Here is a 12,698-nt window from a genome sequence, read left to right on the forward strand (position 1 = left end):
CCAAGAATATTTGTGCTTATTTCCTATACTTTTACAATTTCTCCCACCATCCTGACTGAACTCCCACAATAATCAAGTATCATATCTTCAAGTTGGCATTGGCATTTGAGCAAGTATATTTTAAGAGAAAATAAATGTCTAAGTAGAGCACAAGAAAAAAGAATCTGTTTATGATATGACTTTGGAAATTATGAATGCCATTAGAAAGCATAATTTATGTGTGTTTTTTTTGTTTATGCTAATGTATTACCCAAAGTGTTTTCAAACATCTCACTTGTAGTGCAATAGAGGATAGGAAATGATTGACACAGACTTTATTTTTCCTGTCACATCTAGTTGTTTTTTCTCATGCATGTGTGTGTTTTGCGGTATCCCTGTAGAGTTGTTATTGAGTCATTCATTTTATTTGTGCAAATTGTAAACAAGAATTAAAAATTTTCTTGCCCAAGGTGTTAGTACACTCCTTAAAAATTGAATGTGGAAATGTCTGATTTTCTTTTTCTTTTTTCTTTTTTCTTTTTTTTTTTTTTTTTTGAGACAGAATCTCGCTCTGTCGCCCAGGCTGGAGTGCAGTGGCACGATCTCGGCTGACTGCAAGCTCCGCCCCCCGGGTTCAGGCCATTCTCCTGCCTCAGCCATCCGAGTAGCTGAGACTGCAGGCACCCGCCACCAGACCCAGCTACTTTTTGTGTTGTTTTAGTAGAGACGGGGTTTCACCGTGTTAGCCAGGATGGTCTCAATCTCCTCACTTCGTGATCCCTCAACCTCAGCCTCCCAAAGTGCTGGGATTACAGGCCTGAGCCACCGCGCCTGGCCAGAAATGTCTGATTTTCAACACAAATATATTAACCATTGTGGAGAGACCTATGCAAATGTGAAACATTATTTTGTGTTTTAATTAGTGTATATAAGCTATGTGGGAGATCCTCTTGCAATTGGCAATTAGGCTACATTTAATGTGGAAGTGGGGAGGTATATAGTACTCATATACCACTTGAGGCAAAAGATTAATAATTCTGCATTTCTTATAATTCATTGTAATGGTTTGGAAAGTGATGTCAATTTTAACAAAAAATGAGGTATTTGACACGCATATGATTGATATAGAGTTTTACAATAATATTACTCTTGACAGTGACTAATCCCAGAACATAAATGTCACTGAAGAGGAGACTTTCTTTCTGGAAGTCTTTCACTTTGATATTTACCCATATATATATATATAATATATATATATATATATGGTGTGTGTGTATATATATGTGTGTGTGTGTGTGTATATATATATATATATATTTTTTTTTCTGCATGGGCTCTTAGGATGTTTTTGTGGAGATATTAATAATAACATTATATAAAGGTTTCTAATGTTACTCTCTCTCTTTAAAGCTTGCTTCAACCTCATCTCCTGGAGGAGAGTCCAACCTTGCCAGGATGTGTTGCCCATTCAGAAGAAAAAGATAAAGAGATGAGTGCTTAACAGCTAATACTTCTGAGTACTTACTCTATAGCAGACTCTGTCTCAGCTATTTTTAATTAGTCATTACAACAAATCCTTGTGGTATGCTAATATTATTATCCTCATTTAAAGATGAGGAAGTCGCATGGCTATTCACAAAACTACTAAGTGACAGAATCAGTACAGTAGTCTGTCTTATAGGCTGTTTCACTTTTTTTTTTTTGAAATGGAGTTTCACTCTTATTGCCCAGGCTGGAGTGCAATGGCATGATCTTGGCTCCCTGCAACCTCCGCCTCCTGGTTTCAAGTGATTCTCCTGTCTCAGCCTCCAGAGTAACTGGGATTACAGGCGCCTGCCACCACGTCTGGCTGATTTTTATATTTTAAGTAGAGTTGGAGATGGAGTTCACTACATTGGCCAGGCTGGTTTTGAACTCCTGACCTCAGGTGATCCGCTCGCCTGGACCTCCCAAAGGGCTGGGATTACAGGCATGAGCCACCGCGTCTGGTTTCTGTGGTTTCATTTACTACCTATGGTCAACTGTGCTCCAAAATATTAAATGGAAAATTCCAGAAATAAACAATTTTTAAGTTTTGAAACACCACTATGAGTAGCGCGATGAAATCTTACACTAGTCTGCTCTGTCTCACCGGGCATGTGAATCAGTCTTTTGTCCACCATATCCACCTATATGTGCTGCCCACCCTTGAGTTACTTAGCATTCTTCTTGGTTAAAGGATCAATAGATCACACGAGAAAGAAGGGTGAGCACAGTACAAAAATATATTTTGAGAGAGAGAAAAACAGAAAGCGAGCATATTTATGTAACTTTTATTATAGTGTACTGTTATAGTTGTTCCACTTTATTAGTTATTATTTATCTCTTGCTGTGCCTAATTTATAAATTAAGCTTTATCATAGATACTGTATGTATGTATAGGAAGTCACATAGTACATATAGGATTCAGTACTATCCACCGTTTTAGGCATCCACTGGATGTCTTGGATGGGATCTTACTTGGATGAAGGGAGCCTACTCTATTTTACTATGGGCAGTTTGGCTTAAGGTTATTGTTTTTGATTGAGCCTATATTCTATGACTTCTTTCTTTAGACAGCAATTCTAAAGAGCAGTAAGTGGATGGGAAGAAATCAGTTTAGTGGGGAAGAATTTTTTTCTTAAGGTTTTGAGTAAATACAGTGAGAATCTGCCTTCAATACTGCAAGGTCCTTTATAGTGGCAAAGACAGAGATTTAAGAGATATGAGATGTGCCTTCTAATGATATTCTAGAAATGCAAATAAGAGATTAATTATTTTTATGTGACTTTGGTTCTACAGTTTTTGCTCCAATCATGAAAATGCTCCCAGAATGAATTATGAGAGTTATTGCTTAGAAAGCATTATATTCTCATGGAGCACGCCCCATCTTTACCATCAGAGACCCCAGGCTTCTTCAGAATATCACCTTTCAAAAGGGAAACTTTATCATGCAATATAATTCTGCCTCTCAGAAATATATAATCAGTACTTTTTATTATTTATTTTCATTTTAATATAGAACATCTTAATCACTACAGGCTCCACATAAAACTGCTGTTTCTTGCCATATAGTCAAACAGTAGTGAGTTGCAGTAACCACCCAGACTGCTGATAGAGAAAGCCTCAGGGTGCAGACCACAAACGCAACACAAAGACTCACAGGGTTGAAGAGAGCAGCTCCTGCAAAGCTTTCAGAGTTGCAAATTAAATAATAGGTTCACTATGCCAGAAGAGAATTTCAAACTTCCATTGAAAAATCTAGTAATTAAGGCCATCATTTGTCCTAATTATTTTACTTCATTAATGACAAGTATTCCCAGTATCACTCCTTGGACCAACTTTTATCACTCCCACATTTAGCAGTATATTGGTGTGATGGTTAATACTGAGTGTCAACTTGATTGGATTGAAGGATAGAAGCATACAAAGTATTGATACTGTGTAGGTCTGTGAGGGTGTTGCCAATGGAGGTTAACATTTGAGTCTATTGGCTAGGAAAGGCAGACCCACCCTTAATCTGCATGGGCACATTCTAATCAGCTGCCAGTATGGCTAGAATATAAGCAGGCAGAAAAATGTGTAAAGAGAGACTGGCCTAGTCTCCCAGCCTACATCTTTCTCCAGTGCTGGATACTTCCTGCCCTTGAACGCCTCACTCCAAGTTCTTCAGTTTTGGAACTCAGACTGGCTCACCTTGCTCCTCAGCTTGCAGATGGCCTATTGTGGGACCTAGTGATCATGTGAGTTAATATTTAACACACTTTATATATATGTGTGTGTATATATATACATATATAAAGGAGTTTCTGGAGTTGGCTGCTTAATATAATTAAGTCAAAAAAAGGCCAAGAACTCTACTTCTAATAGTATGGAGCACACTGATAATCCTTGGAGCATTTGACACTACTGATTCATCATTCACGAGAGGAAAGAAGTTCTGTGACTCTATATATAATACTTTTGATCATATGTGGAGAACCAAGGAACATAATTAAGCTGGGAAGTTACTCCTAAATTCATGGACAAAGTGATGAGAGAAAATAATGAACTCAGAGATTCTATCTCTCAGCTTCAGAAGGAGACACTGAGCCACAAATCTACTAAGATTGCCCTGAGTGAAAGTGTTATCTCCTGTAGAGAAAGAGCTAAAATTGGGGAAAAAACAGACACAAGATTTATCATGTGAGTGACTGACCTGCAACAAAAAGTGCATGCACAGCCTCACCAGGTGTCTACTGTTAAAATGAGGGCATTGGTTAGAAAAGAATTGGACCCTGCAACTTACAATGAGGATGTGTGGGAGGACCCTGATGAAACTAGGGAGACTGAGTTTGTGAACTCTGATGAACCTTTTACACCAGAGAAAACAGCTTTCTCATCCCCAGTAGTGGCAACATATCCTCCCAGACCCATGCTGCCATCAGCCTTTCCACCTCTGTCTGAAGCGGTAAACTCTGTGCTGCCTGAGGCAACAGTGATGGTCTCCCCTGAGGCAGTTGCCAGGTAAGATAATGTTGATTCTCCTCAGGAGGGCCCCCAAACCCCTGTTTGCTTCTAGACCTATAACTAGACTAAAGTTCCAGCGGGTCCCTAGAATCAAGGTTGACAGTGTGAACCACAAGGAGATTCAAGACACTTGAAAAGAACTACCTGAATTTTCTAATTTATATAAACGGAAATCTGGAGAACAAGCATGGGAATGGATATTAACAGTGTGGGATATTAAGAGTGCTGGATGGAACATAGAGTTGGATCAGGCTGAGTTTGTTGATTTTGGCCCACTAACTAGAGACTCTGCATAGAGTGTTGCAGTTTGGGGAGTAAAAAAAGGTTCTAATAGTTTATTTGCTTGGTTAGCTGAAATATGCATTAAAAGATGGCCCACTGTGAGTGAGCTGGAAATTCCTGAGCTCACTTGGTTTAATGTAGAGGAAGGGATCCAAAGGCTTAGGGAGATTGGGATAGTTGAGTGGATTAGACACAGTACACCTACTCATCTCAGCTGGGAGGGTCGAGAAGATATACCCTTGACCAATGACTTGCAAAATAGACTTGTGATGGCAGAACCTGTATCTTTGAAGAGCCCTGTAATTGCTCTTTTCTGTATGCCAGATCTAACAGTGGGAACTCCAGTCAGTCAACTACAAAACTTAAATACAATGGAAATAATTGAATCCAAAGGTAGCAGGGGCCAAGAGATGGCATCCATCCATCAAAGGCAAGGTGGGCATAGCTACCATGATGGACAACAGAGACAAAGCAGCAATTGGAATAGTTTGACTAGTGTAGAGCTCTGGCATTGTCTAATTCATCACAGTGTTCCTAGAAGTGAAATTGATAGGAAGACTACTGCATTCCTACTTAATTTATATAAGCAGAAAACATCTAGGCCAAATGGACAGAAGACTAATTTGAATTACAAAAACAGAGAATTATGACCCCTCAATAAATTTCCAGACTTCAACCAGTTTACAGACTCAGAACCTTTTGAATGAAGGGGAGGCCAGGTCCCTTTGAGGAAGTACCCCACTACGTTACCGACAATTTATGCAGTGAATCTTTCTCCTGTCCTTGCCCAAGAAAACCTCTGGCTTTTTACCAGAGTAACTGCACTGGGGAAAGGAAAATTATCAGACATTTTGGGGACTACTAGACACTGGCTCTGAGCTGATGTTGATTCCAGGGAGCCCAAAACATCATTGTGATCCTCCAGTTAAAGTAGAGGCTTATGGAGGTCAGGTAATTGAGTTTTAGCTCAAGATTGACTTCCGGTGGGTCCAATGGGTCCCCAGACTAATCCTGTGGTCATTTCCCCAGTGCCAAAATGCATAATTGGCATAAACATACTTAGCAGCTGGCAGAACCCCCACATTGGCTCCCTGACTGGTAGGGTGAGGGATCTTGTGGTAGGAAAGGCAAATAAATGGAAGCCGTTAGAGCTGCCTCTACCTAGAAAAAAAGGAAATCAAAAACAATAAATCAAAAACAATCCCCTGGAGGGATTGCAGAGTTTAGTGCCACCATCAAAGACTTGAAAGATGCAGGGATGGTGATTCTCATCACATCCCTGTTCAACTTTCCCATTTGGCCTGTGCAGAAGAAGTTGGATCTTGGAAAATGACAATGGACTAATGTAAGCTTAACCAAGTGATGACTCGAATTGCAGCTGTTATACCAGATGTGGTTTCATTGCTTGAGCAAATTAACACATCTTCTGGTACTGGTATGCAGCCATTGACTTGGCAAATGCCTTTTTCTCCATTCCTGTCCATAAGGCCCACCAGAATCAGTTTGCCTTCAGCTGGCAAGGCCAGCAATATACCTTTACTCTCCTACCACAGGGCTGTTTCAACTCTCTGGCTTTGTGTCATAATCTTATTCAGAGAGACCTTGATCACTTTTTGCTTCCTCAAGATACGATACTGATTCATTATGTTGATGACATTATGCCGATTGGATCCAGTCAGCGAGAAGTAGAAAACACACTGGACTTATTGGTGAGACATTTGTGTACCAGAGGATGGGAATTAATTTGTTTAAAATTCGGGCACTTTCTACCCCAGTAAAATTTCTAGGGGTCCATTGGTGTGGTGGCTGTAAAGATACTCCAAGATGAAGGATAAGTTGCTGTATTTGGCCCCTACTACAACCAAGAAAGAGGCACAATGCCTAATTGGCCTATTTGGATTTTGAAGGCCACATATTCGTCATTTGGATGTGTTACTCTGGTCCATTTATTGAGTGACCCAAAAGGCTGCTACTTTTGAGTGGCTTCCAGAATAGGAGAAGGCTCTGCAACAGGACCAGGCTGCTGTGCAAGCTGCTCTGCCACTTGGGCCATATGACCCAGCAGATCCAGTGGTGCTTGAGGTGTGAGTGGCAGATAGGGATGCTGTTTGGAACCTTTGGCAGGCCCCCATAGGTGAACCACAGCAGATTTTGGAACAAGGCCCTGCCATCTCCTGCAGGTAATTACTCTCCTTTTGAGAGACAGCTCTTGGCCTGTTACTGGACTTTGGTGGAAACGGAACATTTGACTATGTGTAATCATGTCACCATGCCACCTGAACTGCCTATGATGAGCTGGATGCTTTCTGACCCATCTGGCCATAAAGTGGGTCATGCACAACAACATTCCCTCATCAAATGGAAGTGGAAGTACCACCACTCACCATCACCCCTAGTGATCCACTAGCAAAATTTTTGCTCCATGTTCCCATGACATTATGTTCTGCTGGCCTAGAGGTCTTAGTTCCAGAGGGAGGAACATTGCCACCAGGAGACACAACCATGATTCCATCAAACTGGAAGTTAAGATTCATACCTGGACACTTTGGGCTCCTCAGACCTCTAAGTCAACAGGCTAAGAAGGGTGTTACAGTGTTGGCTGGGATGATTGACCCAGACTATCAAGATGGAATCACTCTACTACTCCACAATGGGGGTAAAAATGAATATTCATGGAATAAAGGAGATCCATTAGGGTGTCTCTTTGTATTACCATGCCCTGTGATTAAAGTCAGTGGGAAACTACAACAGCCCAATCCAGGCAGAACTACAAATGACCCAGACCCTTCAGGAATGAAGGTTTGGGTCACTCCACCAGGAAGAAAATCATGTCCTGCCTAGGTGTTTGCTGAAGGCAAAGGGGATACAGAAAGGGTAGTAGAACAAGGTAGTCATCAATACCAGCTACGACCAGGTGACCTGCTGCAGAAACGAGGATGGTAATTGTCATGAGTATTTACTCCATTTTCTGTTAAAAACGTTTGTTCATGTACGCACTTGTACTAAGAAAAACATCTTCATTTTATTTATTTTCTCATTTATTATGTGACATAAGATTTATTGACTTCACATCAGCATTTAAATATTGTTAACTTTATGTAATAGTATTTGTGTTGGGGATTGGTGTGTTTTAGGTTGTACGAAAGATACTTATGTTAGACATAATTATGACCTTATTGTTGCCTTTATTTGAAGATTATGTATGATCTCAGGAGATGTGTATGGGTTTAAATTGACAAGGGCTGGAGTTGTGATGGTTAAGACTGAGTGTCACTTGACTGGATTGAAGGATATGAAGTATTTGGGTGTGTCTGTGAGGGTGCTGACAAAGTAAATGAACATTTTAGTTCTTGAGCTGGGAAAGGCAGACCCACCCTTAATTTTGGTGGGCAAAATCTAGTCAGTTGCCAGCACAGCTAGAATGAATATAAGCAGGAAGAAAAATGTGAAAAGAGAGACTGGCCTAGCCTCCCAGCCTACATCTTTCTCCCATGCTGGAATGCTTCCTGCCCCCAAACTTCAGACTCCAAGTTCTTCAGTTTTGGAACCCAGGCTGGCTCTCCTTGCTCCTCAGCCTGCAGATGGCCTATTGTGGGACTTTGTGAATGTGTGAGTTAATACTGAATAAATTCCCCTTTTATATATATCTATTCCATAGTTCTGTCCCTCTAGAGAAACCTAACACAGCTGGTAAGTATTTAATAATCACCTCCAAAATATATAGAGAAATATGTGTAAGTATACATATATATATATAATGTGTATGTTATTAATTTTATTCATATAAAGAGTGTATAGTATACAATTTATAAATAATAATAAAACACACAACATATTTATTATAAACTCCTTTGAGTCTTGTGGTGTGTTTGTTGATTTTGCTAAACCCTTGTATCTCCAGCCAGCTATGTTTGCAAGTAAAGTTCCAAAATTCATTTTGTATGTTGGTTGATATTTTTATTTATATTAACAAGTTAAACAAAAATAAAACTATAGAAATTAACTTATGTCAGAACTGTACTCATTTGTAATGTCATGTTACTTTGCTGAATCACATAATGGGTTTTAAAAAGTGAAAAAGATTCAATATCTTTGCATTATTTATAATATAATGGCTACATATGCAACATACTTTCAGCTTTATTACACATTTTAACAGTGTTTTAATTACTTTTATAAGCCTAGAAAAACAACAAAACAACAAGGAAATCCTGATTTGTAATATTTAACAATTTCTGTAAGGTAACTATTCCAGCAAGGCTAGTTTTCAAGCTATCAATATAATACTACCATATACAGAGATGAGAAGACATATGCAGCAGCAAAACATTATATAATATTTCTATCATACAGTTATTATAAAGATAACCTTCAGGGAAGAGATAATACTGAAATGCAGAAATGTAGTAGAAATTCATACCGATGAGTTTTGAGTACTTATTAGCAGTGTTTTAATGTAATTATTAAAACTGTAAGGTTATATAATTTAATTTTTAATAAAGACTATGTTTAATCACTAACTTGAAAAAAGTCCCCCAAACTGAGCCATCAGACCTCATGATCTATCGTGACCCTGCTCCAGTGAAGTCATGCTGAGCAAATGGATTGCTACAGAAGGTCTGTTGGGTGAGTCTGTCTGTCCACCAAGTGCAAGTAATTGGTAACTCATGTAAAATAAGGTCGACATATTTCTTGTTGGTTTCATAAGACTACATGAAGAAAAAATTAGTATTCTAGAAATATTGCACAGCTATCTAAGGTTTTAGACCAATCTCAGTTCCAAACTGGCATTCCAGCAAAATCTCTGCTCACTTAAATCCTTGACACCCTCTTCTCCTTGTTATATCTGTCTACTTTCTGGTCATTTCTTACTTACTAAATAAGTTCAGTCCTGGATCTACATCATTCTCTCTACCCTACAATCACCATCATTTTTTTCTTTTTGTAATATTTATATCCAAGTGTATGATCTATATACTACCTTGGCCTGAATATCACAAACTCCTCAACTCCAGTAATGACCAATTCCTTCCATCTCTGATAAATATCTCAAATTTTGTCATCTTCACTAACTGCCCTGTCCTTATCTCATTTATATCATTTATCTACAGATATCATTATATACTCTCTTTCTATAAGAGCCCTCTTTCAGTTCCTTCATTTTTCAGTTTGCAAATAACCTCAGCTTCCAAGTGGGGTCCGTTTCAGCAATGCAAAATTGATTTAACATTCTAGAAATCAACTAATGTAATACAAAATGTTAATAGTATATAAGAGGAAAAATACATACAATTAACCTATAGATTTTTAAAAAATTAACAGACATTTATATTTAAGAAAAGAAAGCTGTCAGAAAACTGGTAATAAAGGAACTTTTATATCTCAAGAAAGACAACTCAAATAAACTTATAATTGACATCATACTTAATGGTAAAAGATCAAAAGTATTTTTTCCCTAAGAATGTAAATAAACAAAGTTGTGCACTCTCATCACTTCTGTTTAACATAGTTTTTAGGTTCTAGTCTGTTCAATACAAAACCAAAAGTAAGTAAAAACCATAAGAATAGAAAATTAGAGAGGAAAACTTTCTTTATTCATAAATTACATGATGGAGAAAATTACTAAAAATTTTAGAAACAAGTTTCTTAAACTAATAAGTAAATCTGGCAATATTCAAAATTGTAGGATACAAGGTTAATACATAAAAATATTTAGTTTTACACAGTACCAAGAGAATTTTGGAATTAAAAACTTATATAATGCCATTACAATAGCATTAAAATATTCAATACTTAGGAATTAATTTAAGAACATGTGTGTAAGACCTGAACATTAAACATTACTGGAAGAACTACAGATGATCTAAATAAATGGTAATGACATATGTTCACCAAATAAAACAGTCAGTGTAAAGATGTCAGTTTTCAAATTTATTTATATATTTTACATAATCTCAGTCAACACTTAAAATTTTTTGTACGTATTGACAAGCTGATTTGAAAATGTATATGGAAATACAAAAGACCTAACATTGTCAAAATAATTTGAAAAAATAGCAAAGTTAAAAGACAAATTCTTAATTTCAAGACAATATAAAACTACGTTATTAAGATTGTGTTAGCAAACTAACACAAGAACAGAAAACCAAACACCACAAGTTCTCACTCATAAGTGGGAGTTGAACAATGAGAACACGTGGACACAAAGAGTGTAACATCACACACCAGGGCCTGTCGGAGGGTGGGGGGCCTAGAAAAGGGAAAGCATTAGGAGAAATAACTAATGTAGATGACGGGTTGATGGGTGCTGCAAACCACCATGGCACGTGTATACCTATGTAACAAACCTGCACGTTCTACACATGTACCCCAGAACTTAAAGTATAATAAAAAAAAGCTTTGTTTAAGAATTTAAAAATTTTACATATATACAAATTGTGTATATGTTACATATACATAAATTACATATAGGTACATTTATATAAATTGGATATACATATTTACAAATGTACATATATTTTATATGTTATATTATCTTAAAACTTAAAATATTCATCTTTTATAAAATACATTGACTATCTTACAAAAATATCATTTTAATAAGTACATTATATTCCATCAAATAAAGGCAACTTAATGCAACCACTGTCATATTGTAGCACATAGTTTTCAATTATAATTTATTTTGCTATCATTCTATTTTTACACAGATATTAGACTACATTTTTGATGTAACATTTATTAAACTATGACTCCTATTCCATCTTCCACTCTATTCCTGCTCTGGTGGTCTTTTAAGAAAGTAGGATCCTAAGTATAAATTTATTGTACTAATTTCTCTCTAAAATTTTAAAGGTATGTGGCAAGATTCACCCTTGTCCTTTATAAGGCTTGTTATACTTTTATAGTCACTTCTACTTAATGCCTCAAAATTCGAAGCATTCTCTTATTTTTATTTCATCTAATTTATTCAACTGCAGAATTTCCCTTGATTAAAATGATCTAGACCAGTTATTCTCAATCTATACTGCATATCAGAATCCTTGGGGAACATTTCAAATATTCAAATTCTTAGATCTCGACCACAAAGATGCTAACTTAATTGGTCTTGGGTGAGTCCCAGGCACTGGTAGTTTTTAAAGCCCTCCAGTGAATTCTGATAGCAATATGCAATCTGGGTTGAAAACCACTGCCACAGATGGTTCCCTATATTGAGACTGGAGCTCTATTTTTTTTTCTTCCAGCTGGTCCACCGTTCTTGGGCTATACTTAATCATTCCAATAGCTTTTATAGTTTTCCAAAATCACTCCAGGATCGTTGATTGGTTTTCACAGAGAGCCTTATTTGTTGTTGACTAACAGATTTTTTGTCCTTTCTCTTCTGCAGTCACAGATTCAATAACTACAGAATTTTCACTGGGTCCTAGGAGAGGCAATTTTCTATTTTCCTTTTATACTGTCTCTGCATAGGCTCAGTTTACAAACTTCTGAGACCCGATAGCAGGAAAGTTTAAACTGGAATACTCCCCAAGAGACTTTATGGGTACTGCCAATTTCAGAGGAATGGGTTTTCAGATCTTCTGCTTCTATATGAACTCACTCCAAGATTCCAGGATTGTTGTTCTCTCTTTCCACCTTCCTTTTCACAGCAGCACTCTCTCAGTTTTCAAGCGAAAAGAATAGTCTTCATTCTCCCAGTTTATATGGCATGTCCCTCTTGGTAAACTTTTTAGTTCTCTAATCTCTTGCGTTGTGTAAAGACTTCTTTAGTGGGTAATCAAAGTACCAGATATCAAGACAGGGTCTCCTGTCTTTTAGGGTATTAAATATATCTGATAAGCATGAAATATACCATAAAATTATTTTAGCTCATACTAGGAAGAACTGAAATCAAATATAATATAGAGTAG

Source organism: Trachypithecus francoisi, unplaced genomic scaffold (genome assembly GCF_009764315.1).
Source record: "Trachypithecus francoisi isolate TF-2019V2 unplaced genomic scaffold, Tfra_2.0 Lachesis_group0, whole genome shotgun sequence".
Lineage (NCBI taxonomy): Eukaryota > Metazoa > Chordata > Mammalia > Primates > Cercopithecidae > Trachypithecus > Trachypithecus francoisi.